Consider the following 17,072-nt stretch of genomic DNA (forward strand, 5'->3'; position numbering starts at 1 on the left):
TTGTGCTTCTGCGATGCCACCCATCACTACATCCCACCCGTCCGGTGGGAAGGATGGGCACCCCCATGACCTAAACCGAGCCGGTAATGCCACCCCATTCCCCGGCCCCAGGTCAGGGTGGGCATAAGACTCAAGCCAGTTCACACCAAATCTTTCTCCAGGGCTGAGGGAGTAAAAGGACAAGGCAGGAAGGAGAGTGACTTGATGTGAGACTCGGCACGCTGGCTTTGAAGATGGGAGGGCTGCCACGGAACGAGGCACGCAGGCAGTTTCCGGAAGCCTCCAGAAGGAAGCGGCTCTGCCCGCATCTTCACTTGGGCTCAGTGAGGCTCATTTCAGACTTCCCACCTCCAGAACTGCAAGGTAACAACTTTGTGTTGTTTCAAGCCACTAAGTTTGTAGTCATTTGTTGCAGCAGCTGTAAGAAGCTCATACCAAATGGGAGGTCCCAACTTTACACGCAGGGAGCCTGGGCTTGGTCAGGACACCACGGCACGGCCACAAACTGTCTGCAGACCCCACCTGGGGAAATCCTTTCTTCTCTGTTGTGGCCATGACATTGATTGGGAGCTGTCAATCACAGGGCTACAAACACACTGGGCCCTGAGATTATGGAGCGGAAGCTGGGGATGAGGTCGGTCCTTCTGGGGTGGCACTAACAGGCCGTCTTCTCAACCATGTCCTGTAGAGGGGTGGGTGGGGGGAGGCACCTGGGGCCCAGGGAACCTGCCATACAAGAGCCATGAAGGGACAGGAAGTCAAGTGAAGTGTCCAGGGGCAGGTTACCACCAGTCCAGGTGAGGAGCAACCCAGGTGCCGGAGCTCCAGAAACGTCACCGGATGAACTGGGGTTAAATGTCTCCGTCAACTTTTGACTAAATACTGGGCTCAATGTATATCTTTTCAGAACATCACTACAGTCTTCTTCTTCTTTTCTTCTTTTTTTTTAATGCCTACAGCGCCTGGTCTTCCTAGGTGGTCTCCCATCCAAGTACTAACCAGGCCCGACCCTGCTTAGCTTCCGAGATCAGACGGGATCGGGTTCTTTCAGGGTGGGGTGGCCGTAGACCACAATAGTGTTCTAAACTGGTGTTTACTTGTCATTATGGGACACACTGGTGATTTGCTATTTATTCAGTTTATTTTTTAACTTTCTAGTTGTTGCATGTGTGCTTTTCTCATGTGTGAGTGTGACATTTTGTGCTATTTTAATAAAAAAAAAAATCCAAATGTTTCTGGTCACAAAGAACTTCTTTGGCCAAAGTCGATCTTGAAAATTGGTTGTGAATTATGTAACACGTAACAAAATACTTTTGTCTTTAGCCTTGGAACGTGAAAAGGTTTCTGCTTGTAAAGGTTTCTTTTCCATATGAAAGAATGTTGGTATAAAATTAAATAGTAAGTTTCCTGCCATGCTCATCCAAGGAAAAAATCTGTATTCACTAATTTGAATCAGATTGGGTTTTGCTAGAAACATTCTCATGCCGTCCAAGAGGTTTTGACGCCATTTTTAGGATCACCCTACAGTAAACGAGCGGAGCTCCAGAGATTTCGTCATTCCCATCCAATTTGCTAATTTTATGAATGGAATTTTCTTCATCTTCTAATGGGCAGCCCAGAGCTGCCCTTGCCGCTTCTGAGCTGTGAATTTATTATGAACAAGTCTCTTTTTCATGCTTTGATCAGTAATTAAATCTTCATGTAATGAGAAATATGGCATTCCAGGGATTCCGTCTAACCTCTTGAAGTTGTGAATTTGATTAGAATAATTTTCTTTCTCATTTTCATTGTTTTGATCAGTAACTAAAACTTTATTAAATATAGGATTTATAATATCCTACTAGCAAATTTTATCTGGGCCGTGCCTGACATAGTGTCTCACTTTCGTTGTTTCTAGCTTTAAAAAATAAAGTAGGCAGACCACTTAAATGAAGGAATCGTACTTCTTTTTTTCTTTCCAGTTTTTTTTCTTTTCTGAGCTTCACTTTCTATTTTTTATTCAGGATCTTGCTTTCTATTTCTCAGTGATTTAAAGATGAAAAATCGAATGTAGTTATATTTAAAGCGAGTACAATTTAAGTGTGTTAATATTAAAAACAAAGGAAAACAAATATGACAAAAATAACGTTTCATGTTTTTAAAAGTTGCTTTCTTTTAAAATATTAAAAATATTTTTAAAGTTAAAAGGGAAGGTAGAAAATATCGTCAACAAGTAGAAAAATCGCGACTACTTTTAAAAGGTGAATTTTTATCTAATTTTAAAAATTTAGGTAATCTTATTAAATAGTTTACAAAAATAGGGTTGCTTTCAGTTCTAGTGTTCAAAGTTCATCCAGTTACATCCACAGACGTCGCTACCGTGTTTCATGCATGTTATACCTAGATCTACATATATGCAAACTTAAGAGTCATGTGAATTATTTAACTATTGCAAAATGTTCTTCAGATATCAGGTGTGACTGTTGCAAATAATGCACCAATTCTTCAGTGTCTGTGGGCCACAAATTGGAATACGAAGAGAAACAAAATGGATTCTCAGCATCACAAAGAATGCTTCATTATGCAGGAATGTCTGTGTTTGCCCTAAGAGGATGGATTTGACAAGGTAATTAATTAGTCGTTTATCTTACCTAAGCACTTCTGCTGCTCAAATCCTCCCCTATTCTAAACCTGTGTCTATTTCTGACATCTCCAGGCATAATGCACAAACCGTCAAGGTATTTGGGCTCAGGGACTTTTTGTTTTGAGGACATAGAGCAAGAGATGCAGAGAATTGCTTCTGCAGGGCCTGAGCTGTGTTATCCGCCTGAGCGGATGTTTAGGGGTACAGATAGCACTATTCCAGCATCATCTGTCAGAACCCCAGGGACAGAGGCACGCATGTGTTCATCAAGACATTCACTCTGTGTGTGTGTGTGTGTGTGTATGTGCGTGTTTGTGTGTGTGTGATATGCGGAGCCCTCAGAAGGTTCGAACCCAGGACAGAACCCTCCTCTTACCCCGCCCCCCTACCTAGAACTGGCCTTTAAATATTTTTGAAGATGGAGAAATTTGAGAAACAAGGTTTTAGTCCACCCATCCATCCTTCCTTCCATTCTTCCTTCCTCCTATCCATCCATTTACTAAAAAAAAAAAAAAAAAAAAAAAAAAAATAACAAACAAAAAAACTACTTTCTGAGTATCTCCTGGGTACCGTGCTGGGTGTTGGAGTGACATACTGGGGCATCGAGAACCCTTTTTCAGTGAAGGCCGTATGCATGGGGCAACATTGGAGCTGTTCTTAAAGACTGTGCGATCGCCAGGGAAAGGAGAGGGAGAAAGACAGACTATTCAGAATGGACAGTTTGCACAAATGCACAGATTCATTAAAGGACTTCGATGTCTCACATCGAACGTGGCTGGAAGGCAGGACATCGGGGGGCCAAGGATACACAACAGTCTAGGGAGGCGTGTCGGAGCCTAGTTCTGAGTGGCCTTGTTGCCAGGTGAAGGAGTTTGTACTTTATCCTATGGTTTCGTTGTGACGTAATCAAAGATATAGTGTCAAGGAGGAAAATCTTTTCCTCTACCCTCTTAGGTCAGTGCTCGGGGGCCTGCAAATTAAACTTACAAAGGACAGATTAGCAAGTGAAAAAAACAGATGACATCCATACACACTGGAGTTCATAAAGTAAGGTGGTTCAAAGAAGTGCTTAGAATTTGGCGCTTTTATACCTTCTTAATAAGTAATGGGGAGGGACAGTGGGAAACTTCTGGGAGAACAAATGAGTTTTTAGAAGAAGGGGAGAAAGGACACTTAGGCAAAAGCAAATGACTTTTTAGAAAGATAAATGGGGCCTTAGGAGAACAGGTGAGAGATGTGAGTCCTGTGACGATGCCTGTTTGGGTCAAAGGAGAGTTCCTTTGGGACAGGGGGTTTAAGACAGTGTACTTTGCGGCGGGTGGGAGGGAGCTCTGCTTTTAGGCAGATAAGGGATTTCGTGTACTCAAATGCCTTCAACTCAAAATAATGGTACAGTGGCTCATTCTGAACTCCTTCAATGGTATGGATACTGCCTTGAAATGAGAGAGAATAGAGAAACGAAGAGAAGACCCTCGGAGACTGTAGATGCATCTGGGCAAGAGATAGCGAGGCCCAGATGAGTGCTTCTTAACGTGTAACATGAACACGACACACCTGTTAAAATGCAGACTCTGATTCAGAAGGTGGGGCCTGAGATTCTGCATCGCTATCAAGCTTCCCGATGTTGCTGCTGCTGCTGCTTCGTGGACCACACTTTCGACAGGAGGGCTTTTACTACAGCGGGGGCGGAGATGGAAGGCTCTAGACCTCGTCTGCACAATAGAGTCGCCTGGCCTGCATCCAGAGCCACCGCAGGTGAGTCTTCGGGGGTGGGCCCGGGCATCAGTGTCTTGTCAAACTCCCCAGGTGATTAAAACTTCAGGCAAGGTTGACAGCGGTGTCCTAGAACCTGTATCGGCTGACTGTACCCTGCATAAGCCACCCCACTCCCATCTCTGTAGATTAAGTTCTCTGGCTCTTAATGTCACAGCCGGTTCCCGGCAGAATGCAAGAGATGGCTTTGGGGACATGGGGGACTGAGAGACCAGGGGAAGACAAACGTCTAGCAGGATAGAAGTGATGACCATTCTTATCTTCATCTTCTTGGGTGTTTTGGATTTTGCTGCCTTCCTTAGAAACGGTCTCTGGGTATCTCGTCTCTCACAGAGCCAGGGAGCAAAAGTGACTCCTGCCGTGACAACTACGGGGGAAACGTCCAGAACCGAGCTGCTATCTGTAGCAGACGGGGCTGGGCGAAAAGCAGGAACGAAAAGACACACGGTTTTGCTTTAAAGAAAGTCAGTAGCTTTTTCTAATTATAAAAGTTATACGGGCTGCCGCGAAAACTTTCAAACACGTTAGACAGGTAAAATCCAGAAGGGGCAGCCCCCCGTGTCAAGTTGTTTTATCTGAATTTCCAATTAAAAAAAGAAAAGAAAAGAAAACTCAAAAGCAAGGCGCTGGAACTGGACACAATTGGAACTGAAAGCAGCATCCTCGTCGAGCTCCCACTGCATCAGCCCGTTGGCTCTTCGACTTCCAAACTTTCGCAAATGTGAAGCTGTTCACATCTTCTCACCTGGAGCGATCACTACTTAATGGTAGTGATTAACTCTCCAGCTCGGAAGGCAACTGGTTATTAAGTAACAACCTCCTGCCACGCTCTCCTCCTCCAAAACAATGCGCTCCCCAGCCCCAGCGTTCTCCTTGCGGGAGCCATGTCATGGCCTCGGGGCAGGTGGCACAAATGGATTCCTCCCCAGGCAGGCACGGAACCTGGCAACCAGCTCCTCTCACTTGAGGTTTAAGAAAAATGTTGCCACAGACAATTCTTTCTCGCTGGTTAAAAACCCACACGTTTGTGCTATTGACGAAATGTTAAGTTGTAAATCTGTTGATGGAATTAAGGAAATAAAATATACATTATTTTTAAAACATCGAATCGCGGGACATCTGGGGAAGATATTAAAATGCTACGAATCCTCAAGCATGCCAGAGGGAGCGGGGAAGGATAGGTGTGCGGGGCCGCGGAGCAAGGGAGCAGGCTCGTTAATCAGAGAGGGAAACAGCCTCCGCAGCGGCTTCGGCCTTGAGCGAGGCCACGCACACCTGGGTAAAGCCTGTTTGTTTCCTTAGGACTAATGTGGAGATGGACCATTCGGAAGCATCTATTTCAAAAGGATTTAAGGCTGAGATGCAGTGGGTGAATGAAGCGGGGTGGGACGAGGTAGCGGGTGGTCTGGCTCAAAGGCTAAATTTACAAGGAGAGAACAGTTTAACGGGGTGTGTATGATCATACAGACCTATAGATGGATTCTTTTAGCCAAAAATGAAACTTTCTGATTTTCTCACCTTATTTTATTGCCCTACATAAGGTCAAGAGCCACATTTTGTCAGTCGAGATCTATTAAATTCAGTCCCTTTTAACACTCAGTAACCCCTCTCTACACTCCTCGTGCCCTTTGATGCAGTTTATTCCACCCGCCATCATGGTGTGTCTTGAGCTCTCTAGCCGACAATCAAAGCTCAGCGACGAGGGGACTTTTCAAGTTGAGTCCAGTTTCCCACAATACGTATCACATTTCCGAGGAGCTTCTGTCCCCTTTGATGAATGATGCTGTTTGGCTCACAGGGGCTGATCTACTGATTCAGGATCTGTCACAACCTCACGATCCGGTGAACGAGTCTTCTGGGTGCTCTTGATGTACTCTTCAGAGTGTTCTAGAACACAAAATGGCTCCCATTTAGCCATTTCTCATCTTTCCATTATCTCACATTTGGAGTGTCGGTGAATCGATTCAAGATACAGCCCGGCTGTGCCAATTTTGAAAATAAGTTGAGACCAAAATACGAAGGAGTTCGTCCCCGATGGGAAACGGGAAAGGGCCATGTATTTTCAGATCCATCCTATCAATCACAATTGCCCGGATAATTCAGGTAGAAATGGAGCCTCTCTCCATCTAAATGGTCCAGGTAACATAGGCCACGAACTTGGTGAGCTATGGCCAACACTGATTTAGCTATTATTTGTCATTGAGTGATAACTAACCAAGTCCTTTGCAAAAATTACTACCATCAGAAGTCTTGATTTCTTACTTTTGTGACGATCAAAAGCTCATCATGAAAGCTTTCCAAGTATATTGTTAAGTGAAAGATGTTTCATATACTATCCTTTATGACAGAGGTATTGGGAACAGAATATATGTTTGTATTGGCTTGTTGATGCTTTAAAATCTCTGGAAGGAAAAAGAAATTAAAAAAACAAACAAACCAACTAATAACCGTTGTCCCCTATCAGGAGGGATGGGGCATTGGCATTAATGTTTGAATCATATGAATGTGTAATTGGGCAAAAAACAAATAACTGTTCAATTTAAAAACATTTATACCAAGTCAATGGTGATTAGTGACTAAATGGAGGAGGGGCACATTTAGATACCCCAGTGGCTTCTCTCTAGTATTTGTCCTTTAACTGAAGGACAAATTATGGCAGAAATAAGGGCTGATGCATTTGCCTTTTCTCAAAAGCGACTGAAAAAGAGAACTCGATCGTCCAGTCTGAAGTCACAGGAGGAACCCCGACCACTTTGAAGGGTGCTGGCCAGCCTGTGAGCGCATACTCAACGGCGTGTGCCCCGACGTGCACTTGAAAAATAGCTTAAATGGCAAATTTTATGTTACATGGGTTTATCATAGTTTCAAAAATAGTAAACAAAACCTATTGAATTACATACTTTAAAAGGGTAAATTATACGGTATGTGAAGTATATCTCAATAAAGCTATTTTTAAAAAATCAAACAAAAACCCACCTTTCTCCTGAAGTATTGTCAGCTCCTTAAAGGCAGATGCCCTGCCTTTTCCACTCTCACACCCCAACGCCTTTGGGAGGGCTGGCTCCACCCGGCACCAGTGCATGTGTGATGACCGAATGATGATTCGCAGCAGACAGAGGGATATCTCAAAGTCGCCTACTAATTCCGTTGGGCTTGTATTGGAAACCACCTCTGCATAATTCTCTGCATCTTCATTTCAGCAATCTAGTCATTTTTTCTTTTGCAATTTTTTATGGTTAACAAAACAAAAAACCTACTTTGTGTCTCTACTTAAAAAGAAATCACAACTCGATGACGAAACATCAAATAATCCAATTAAAAATGGTCAAAGGACTTGACTAAACTTTTCTCCGAAGATGATATACAAATGGCCGGCAAGCATATCAAAACATGCTCAACATCACTAATCATCAGGGAAATGCAAAACAAAACCACAATGAGATATTACCTCGTATCCAACAGGATGCTATCGATCAAAAAATCAAGAAAATAACAAGTGTTGGTGAGGATGTAAAGATATTGGAACCCTTATGCACTGTTGCATGATTGTAAAATGGTACAGCCTCAAAAACAGTATCGGACCTGCTCAAAAAAAAAAAAAAAATAGAGATACCATGTTATTTAGCAATCCCACTTCTGGGTACTTATCCGAAAGAACTGAAAACAGCGTCTTGAAAAGATGTTTGAGCATCCACATTCACAGCGACTGCACTATTCACAAGAGCCAGAAGGTGGAAGCAGCTCAGACGTCCATTTACAGATGACGGATAAACAAAACGGGGAATGTGCAGCGACAGAGCATTCTTCGGCCTTAAAAAGGAAGGAAGTGCTATGGCATGGGATAAACCTTGTGGACATCATGCTAAGTGAAATAAGCCAGTCGCCAAACTGCAAAAACTGTATGAGTCCATTTCTACGAGGCGCCTGGAGTAGTCAAATTCATGGACACAGAGAGCAGACTGATAGTCTCCTGGGCTGGACCAGAGAGAACTGTTTAGTGGATGTGGAGTTTTAGGTTTACAAGGCGGTAACTTTTACATTGCGTGTTTGTTTGTTTGTTTGTTTTTACCACAATTAAAAAAACAAGACATCAGCTGCAGATTGGTGAAAGGTTGCTAATTGTTGAAGCCGAGTGATGTTCGCTATGCTGCTCTATTTCAGTAAATGCTTGAAATTTTCTATAATGTAACTAAGAAAAGAACCCAGCTCTTTTAGCAGAAGCCACGCTGAGGAAGACCCATGCTGGATCTGGATTTCCGAAATGCCCAGAGGGATTGAGGATGTGTGAGCCAGGGCAGGAAAACTGGTGGCTCACGGCCACTTGCTGCAAACAGACGAGAGTTTGGCCCTGTCTCCAGCCCCTGGACCACGTCTACTAGGAACCTCGTCACCACTGGCAGGCGGCACGTTTTTACTCTGAAGTTTCCTCTAACTCACTACGATAATCTGAGCATTGTCCTAACCGTGCGCAACTCTCTACTAGACAGACATAAGTATGTTGATTATAGGACATATATTTCTGATCTGTTTTATTTACGTTCTCTATGTTACCTGCTTAAACTCTTCTGCCTACCTTCCTGGAATCAGCGGTATCAACAATATTCAAGTTTTATTAAGCTTTTCAAACACGCCATCCACCCCCCACTCCCCACCCCAGCCAGAAGATGTTGCCTTGTTAACACGGCTTTACTCCCAAAGCAGCTCCCTGGGGATATTTGCCAAAATATTCTTGGATGTATTCATAATCCATTTACTAACTTACCTTTGAAAGATAATTATTTGTGTAAAATATTAACCACATTATTGTGCCTGTTGATGGCTACCTAGATGAGCTGGTAAAATATATAACATGAACAATAAATAACAATATAATGATAACCGAATGTGGAAAATTGAAAGAATAGGCTAGCGTTCATCCAGAACTTGTCTACATTCTGCGAAAGTTCCAGATGAAAACTAAAGTGGTCGCATATCTGGATGTTTTATTTACCAGCTGCTAAATGTCCACACGCTTGGACAGGTCAGACAGGTGGGTGGACACAGATGTAACTGTAGGCGATTCAGAGAAGTCCAGGCTTTGAAGATGATAAAGATGGTGTTGGGGAGAAGGTTAGAGGAAAGTCGAGGGGGTACGGATATCTGACGAGAGGATGGAATGCCGGAAGAAACGATGGGGCATCTGACATGCGCACATACAGTCACACAGTATGAAACTCAGCGAGAGCAGCATTCTGGCATATGGGAGGGTTTAATTAAGATGCCATATAATGTCCAGAGGTCTCGTCTCCCCTTCTTTATTGGGAGGGGCCAGGATGAAACGGTATGAAAAGAATCTCTAAGTGTGATATTCCTCGCCACGCAGCCAGCTGACTGCTCATAAATTTCCAGCCCTTGAGTTATGGATCTGAAGTATAGATTGACTCCCAAAATAATAATAAAAACAAAAGGTGTGCCATTTCATCTCTGAGGCTAGCCTTTGATCTCGGCAGCATATTGAGAAATCACGTTTCTGGGTGTTTTCTTTCCACTTTAGCCGTTTGTCAGCCTATGCCATAAAAATCTGACTTGTCCATCTTGATCTTGATCAGAGATAGTCGTTCCCTTTGATCTCCCCCTCTGCGTGTGACATTTGTGCATGACTTCCCCATTTAATTGTCTGACTTTTGGTGGCTGTTTTAGTTCAAAAGCTAACAGTAGTTTTTGTTTTGTGTTTTGTTTTGTTTAACTCCTAATATCCTCAAGCCAGTCGTTCAGGTAAAGAGTTCAATCTCCCGGTGACACCTAGTCAATTAGGTCAGCATGTCTGCACGTAGAGGAACTTCCTGAATTCCCAAGGAGAAACGTCTCTAGAAAAAGTTCGTTAAGCTGTCACGAGCCTCAGTGAGCCAGGATCTGTGTAGAACTCGTCGTGGCTGGTTGGCAAAGGGCAAGCCTCGGTTCCCACCGTTGTCACGGCCTCTCCCGTTGAGCCCACGGTCCTCCGTGTCCCCGCACGCTCCTCCTTCCACGTGACACTCAACGTGTGGAGGAGGCAGTAAGAGGCAACATCAAATGTGTGCTCCCCGACCCCCTCCCTGTCCCGCTGCGGCGCTGAGATCCGCACGGACCCTCCCTCCTCCACCCCACCCCCACCGGTGGGGCCTCCAGGGCCCAGCCCCCACCAATGCTGCGGCTTTGGGCGCAGTCACCCACACGTCGCTTGCTGCGAGTCAGTGCCGATTCTCAGTTGGCGCTTTTAAACTGCAGGTATCGAGGAAAGGAGATCGGCCTTCGTCGGCCCAAACGTCGTATGCGATGCTCTGGAAACACCGCTGGTGCTGTCACTGTCCCCATTTCACACACGGAAACTGAGCTGAAGATATTAAGCATTGATTTTCTTCGCTTCTTTTGTGCTTTGGAAGACGCTCATTTCCCCCTTCGTTCTCCTGCAGTGCGGGTCCCTCCGGGCACTGACACTCAGTGTGCCCACGGTGGTTTCGTAGTCACGGTTAAGTATCGCCCATGTGAAGGCAAATGGCTAATGAGCAAGGGCGAGGAGGCCATGGGCCCGAGTGGACGGGAGGCTGAGAAAAGGCGCTCAGGCTTCGCTTAAGAACGAAGCACCTGAGAACACACTTGAGGCCGTGCAAACACGTGGACGAGCTGGGTTTAACTTTACGCGGGGGGCTGGAGGGAGGGAGGAGGGGTGGTCCACAGCAGAAAAAGGACCACGGTGGGCACGGCCGCTCTGTCCCCTTGGTTCTCAGAATCCAGCTCAGTATCCAAAAGCCACGCCGTCCCTGAGGATGGGTCTGCCTTCCACCCCCATCGTGACAGGTTCTTAGAAGCAGACCGTGTTTTTTAAGGAGCAGCAGATTTCGTGGCCGTCAGTGCCCGGGGCTGTCACGAGGGGCAGGCGCACGGGATGTGTGCTGGTCGATGGCAGGCTCTTCCTTTGGGCCGCGCGTCGCCACCGTGCTAGATATGTTTGGTAGACATTTGCTTGGTGTCTGGTTTTCCTGCTGGGCAGGGCAGGGTCATATCTTAACTTCCTTGTGTGAAGACATCAGGGACAGGAAGGGAATAAAGAAGGAGGGACAGAGAAAAAGGAAGAGGAATGAGGAGGACACAGGAGAAGAGAAGGAAGAAGGGGAAAAATGGAAAGAAGGAGGGAGGGAAGGAAGGGAAGGGGAGGAAAGCAAAGGAGAGGAGAATCTGTGAGGTGGAAGGAAGCCATAGGGCCAGGAGGCCGGGAGCATTTTATAAAACATCACGGAGGGCGAGGGGACACAAACGGTGGGAGAGCGGGAACAGCTCGTCTGGTGCCCTGCGGGGGAGAAGAGGCACCGTGGACCCGTCACGGAAGATCGACAGGGGAAGGATGGGCCAGGCAGAAGAGTATCAACAGGAGCTCTGCCTTATTTGTAACCTTCATTTTTAGGTAAGGATGATTGGCACGCGGATGGCTTGGATGAAGGAAGCCCCCTGATCTTTACCTTGCAGGTCACATGGAGAAAACTTTGAGAAAACGCTCTGACGTGGAGATGTCAACTTGAGTGACAGCCCTGCGTGAGGTGCCTGGCCCTGGCTGCCTCTTTTACATGCATCACTTCACAGAGATGATGACTGCCGTTCCAACGGGAAGACACCCGCCCCGACTGGGGTCACGACCCTGACAGGACCCACCCATTAATAGAAATAACTGTCATTTGAAATAAAAGGCTCGGCGGAAAACTTCAAAAATCTGTGAAATAACGCGGGGCCTGTGATGAGGGTGCCCATGAGTCACTGGCGCTCAGTTAGGGCCCCAGGGGCGGGAGACAGTTACGAGGGAGCAGCCTGTTCAGCGGGCCACGCGGTGTCTTCACGCCGAACGTGTCTGCTCCTTCTCCTAATTTATTGTCCGCCTGTGTCTTAGGAGTGTCCTTGTGGGACAGCACGGGGCGGGGGCTGAATGGAAAGATCGACAACAGCACACTTTCTGATGGGACAGCTTATGGCAAAAACTGGTGATGGATTTTTTTTTTTTTTTTGGTGAAGATTCTTTCCTGGTAAAATAATGAAGCTGGCAGTGAGTGCTCACAACTGAGAAGCTCCCAGCCCAGCACCTCCTCTGAATGTTCGTGGTGTCTTATTTTTCGGAGGCAAATAATATGTTGCGTTGAGATATTGGGCTCCTAAGAGGATGATGTGATATTTAGGTAATTTTCCTTGGTGTTCAATTAATTTCTTAATCAGAGGGGACTAAACGATACAGAAATGATGCGGCTTGATGATACGCCTGCAGGAAATGGCCCTTTATGGCCTGTTCTCAGGTTTGTGGCCCGGCAGGTGTGCTAAGGAACGTCGTCGGTAGGGAACACTGATGATGTCTTGTCCACCGGCTCATCTGACACGATCTTTGGATTAAATGCTGAGTATTAATGGGGCCCTACTTTACAAGGAGACGGCTGAGGTGCTGAACAGGTAAGACCTCTCCTAAGAGCACCATCTACCTCAGACTCCAGCAAATGGAACAACCCTGAAAGGTAGGTGTTATATCCATCATTCTACAGATGAGGACACTGAGGCTTAGGGGGTACGCGGCTAAGGAGAACAGGAATTTACCCATAGCCTGTCACGCTCCCACACCTACTGCAAAGATCTTTCAGAGAACACTGTGTCAGCCTCCTATCGCTGTGCAACAAATTCCCACAAATGTTGTGACTTAAAACAACACCCATTATCTCAGAGTTCCATAGGTAGAAGTCCACTGGGCTTAGCTGGGCTGGGCTTAGGGTCTTATAAGACTGGAGTCAAGGTGTCAGCTGGCTGAACTTTTATCTGGAGGCTCTGGGAGGAATATACTCATTCAGGATGTTGGCAGAAGTCAGTTCCTTGCGGTCATAGAACTGAGGTCCCCGTGCCCTAGGTGACCGTTGGCTGGGGTTATTCTCGGCTCCTACAGGCCACTCTCCACCTTAAAGTCAGCAACGATGCACTGAGTCCTTTTTGTTCTTCAAAACTCTCTGATTCCTCTTTCTGCCACCAGCCAGAGGAAAGTCTCCAATTGCTAGGCCCACCTGGATAATGTCCCTGCCTTAAGGTTAGCTGACTGATGACCACAGTTACAGCTGTAAGATCCCTCTGCCACATCACGTACATGATCGCAGCAGTGAGAGCTCATCATATACACGAGGAAGGATCAGACGGGTCAGGGCCAACTTAAATCCTGCCCAGCGCAGACCCTGGGCTGGGGACCGCTGGCCCCTGGGAGCTCAGCAGTGCACCCTTGGCTGGAGGGAACCCACTCACTCCTTCCTCCCAGGAGGCTGAAGCTGACCTGGTTCTACGCCGGTGGCCAGGTGGACAGAGCACAGATCGAAAGGTCTGGAGATCCAGGTTCTAGTCCTGGCTCTGCCATTCACTCCCTCGGGGTCCCTGGGCGGGTGGCGTCACTGCGCTGGCTGTAGTGGGAGATCGCTTTAGAATCCAAACATGAATATCACTCAAGGTCCCACCAGGCACCAACACCGTACCAGGCAAGGGACGAGAGGTGTGCCCTGCTCTCAAGGAGCTTACAACCTGGAGTGAGGGAACAGCCCACCAGCCAGACCCAAGTTCTCCGGGACACCGTCCCCGCTGTGCTTGGCCACAGGCCCTCTGCTCCCACGCCGACTATGCCCAAGTCTCCGATGAGTGTGCTCACTCTGTGAAGCGACTGGACCGTAATTTGGCACCTCGGCTCTGAGCGTCCACTCCTTCCGTCACCCTCACTGTCCAGGCTGCTGGAGCTCTCCCTCTGCATCACACATGTGGACACAGGCGCTTCTCTGCATCTACGCGGCTGTCGGAGCTTGGGGGTGACATTGGGGGCTGCAGTGTGAACGAGGAAGTTTTTAAAATAGATCCAGAAGTCACATCTCCCAGAGTTCACTGGCCGTGCCCTTCACGGGGGTCCCCTTTTGGCCGTCTCTCGTTAGGTGTCCGTCTCAGCTGGCCAGCCTCGGAGAGGGGTGACGGCATCCATCATACTCCCCTAACTGGAGTCGATTCCAGACCGCGCCTCCTCTCGGCACAGGGTGGGAAAGAAACCCGCTCTGCCCGACTGGCTCCCCTGACGGGAGGGACCCCTCGCCTGGCGGAGACAGGGTGTTCCGTCGTGTTGTGGCCTCAACCCCGCCAACCCAGAGCAGGCTTGGGGCTCTACTCTGCAAGACCACAAGGACGCTGAAATGTCCTTCCCACCCCAGGACAAGGCTGGCCTCTACCTCTAGCTAAGGAGGAAACTGTGAGCAATTTTAAAATGGCAGTTTCCCTCATTTTTAGCCCATCGAGGTTTTAGAAAAATAAATATCAAGGGGGTTCAGCTTGAGACCACCCAGTTAGCTCACAGAAAACAAGACGCAGGTGCCATGAAGGAGCATCACAGCTGAGTTCCCTGGAAATGGACTCTGAGAGGCAGAGCTGCCCGCAGGTGTGCCAGGGACAGGTGCTGGGAGGTGGGGACGTGTCAGGAAGCAGGTGCCGGGTGGAAGAAGTGGGTCCACGGTACGCGTGCATCGCAGGCCCCAGTTGGTCCTGCACGAGGCCTGAAGCCAGGACGTTCCCAAATCGAAGGACATGAGCTCAGCTTGGTCCCCCTGCTTCATCCAGCCACTGGCTTCCGGCCCCGCTGAGGAGTCTAAACCTTGGGCGAGTTTATTCCCTGTGGCTGAAGATAATTGCCAGTGAGGGTGGCAGCTGTGAGCAGCTTGGGGCTGAATGCGTTTCCCCCTAAAGAAGGGAACTGGGCAGAATACGCCACTACCCACTACAAGGAGGTACCAAGGAAGGGCTGAGAGTCACAGGAAAAGGAGAGGTGCATTCCAGGAAGGCTTCCTGGAGTAGGAGCCTCTGGGCAGCCTTTGTTGGGCTGGTGGGATTCGGGTGGGGGACTGCCTCATACATGATGTGGGGCCAGAATCTGTGCCCCGCCCCGTGGTCCTCGACAGCCCACGGGGACTGTGAAGCCTGCGGGCGATTTCTCTGGAAAGCAGGAGGCTTGGGCTTTGCAAAGGCAGGATGCTCGAAGCTCTAACGGGGTTCGGCCCTGCGGTCTTCTACCCGTCAGGAAAATGCACGGGGAAGTAAAAGTAATGGAGAGGTTAATTAATGGTGCCTGCGGACTTCTTCTTAACCCCCTCCACTTTACTGTGTCAATAACAACTCCGGAGAAGACTTTCCCCGGGACATTCCAAAGCGTGACTAATTGCGACAACGCCAAATGCACTTCCTCACTCCGTCCTCTGCAGTTTGGAAAACGATTTTGCCCTTTTCCAGGTAAACGATGCTAAATGGGTGAACGCTTTCGAACATATTTATATAGTGAAAGCTCAGGGGCTAGGACCTGGGCACTGGGCACACCCTGGCCCCGCGACGGCCTGACGAGTTGGTGCAGGTGGTGGGCATGAGGGCAGAGACCTACAGAACCCCTCACTTCCGCTTACAAAAGTACGTTCTGAGAATTAATCTGGAATCACATAGGAGAGATTTCTTTTTCTGAAAATAAGCTTGCTGCTAAGACATTCCCATCTTTTTCCCAAAGTTCTCATAAATACATTTATTGGGTGATTTTTATTTAACCCCTGAGACATAAGGCTGTTAGGATGTGTCTGAGTAGAAAGCCCAGTAAGGACCAGGCAGTTTACGTGGCCATCGTGGGAAATGACATGCACGTCTGGCACACATCAGGGACACGTATGACTTACCACATGCCTGTCAGCCCGCAGTACCGGGGAAGGACGCCTACCATCCGTTTATTGTGCGCCCGAGCAAGGTACTTGTGGTAGAGGGTCCAAATAGCCATCATTTATTTAACTCCCCCCGCGGACCCCGGGGGTCGTCCTCTCCCACGCTGGCTCCGGGCTGGCCTCGTGTCTTGCTTTGGCTACTGAAATGTTAGCCCACGAGACAGTGAGACAGAAAAAGTACCTACACATTGGGGCTTGTTCTCTTGCTGCCCCTGAAATCAAGATATCGACATATAAACAAACCCAGGCTCGACGGCTGGGTGGCCGGGTGAAGAGAGACACATGGCCCAGGTGTCCTTGCCAGCCCGCCGATGACCAGCCAGCCATGTGCGGGGGGGATGAGGCCATTTCGGACCAGTCAAAATTTGTTTGTTCCAACCTTTTCTGCAAAAGATGAGATGTTGCGACTTGGCCCGACTTCTTCACCCCTGTCCCCACCACATTCTTGCCATGGCCCTTTTTCGGCAACTATTGACTTTGGACTTGGCCATGTGACTTACTTGGGTCAAAGATACATGGGCAGAAGTGGCAGATTGTGAGCCAGCCCTTGAGAGACCACAGGGGAGGGTTTCCACTGGCCCTTTGGCTCCCCTGCCATTGTCCTCGGAAGCGTGTACTCTGGACAGGCCCCTGCTTGGAGGAGAAGCATGACACACACTGAGCCACCTCCGAAACACCCCCAGCCAGAGCGGCCTGAAACGAGCTCAGCCTGGATTCGTGGACACCAGCGGACCCGCACGCTGGGGAGAATAAATCAGTGTTGCCCGAAGCCACTGGGATTTGGGATGCTTTGTTACACAGCATTATTTTGGCGATGACTAACAGATACACGTAGAATCTGAATTCCCTGACCACATTTGAAAGTCTTTGCTCTGGACAACTCTCGTGAGTATCTGGCAGCAAGGGAGAGAAGGTAGAAGCAGGGG

The 17,072-nt window shown here is 47.9% G+C and overlaps 1 non-coding gene across 1 annotated transcript; it reads right to left on the minus strand.

Moving 5' to 3' along the window:
* Positions 1-950: 950 nt before the first annotated feature.
* LOC112480498 lies at positions 951-1,069 on the minus strand. The gene has a single exon (XR_003046617.1). It is a non-coding gene; the product is annotated as a 5S ribosomal RNA (ribosomal RNA).
* Between the last annotated feature and the right edge of the window lie 16,003 nt (positions 1,070-17,072).

The sequence above is a fragment of the Pteropus alecto genome, unplaced genomic scaffold (genome assembly GCF_000325575.1).
Source record: "Pteropus alecto unplaced genomic scaffold, ASM32557v1 scaffold74, whole genome shotgun sequence".
In the NCBI taxonomy this organism is placed as follows: Eukaryota; Metazoa; Chordata; class Mammalia; order Chiroptera; family Pteropodidae; genus Pteropus; species Pteropus alecto.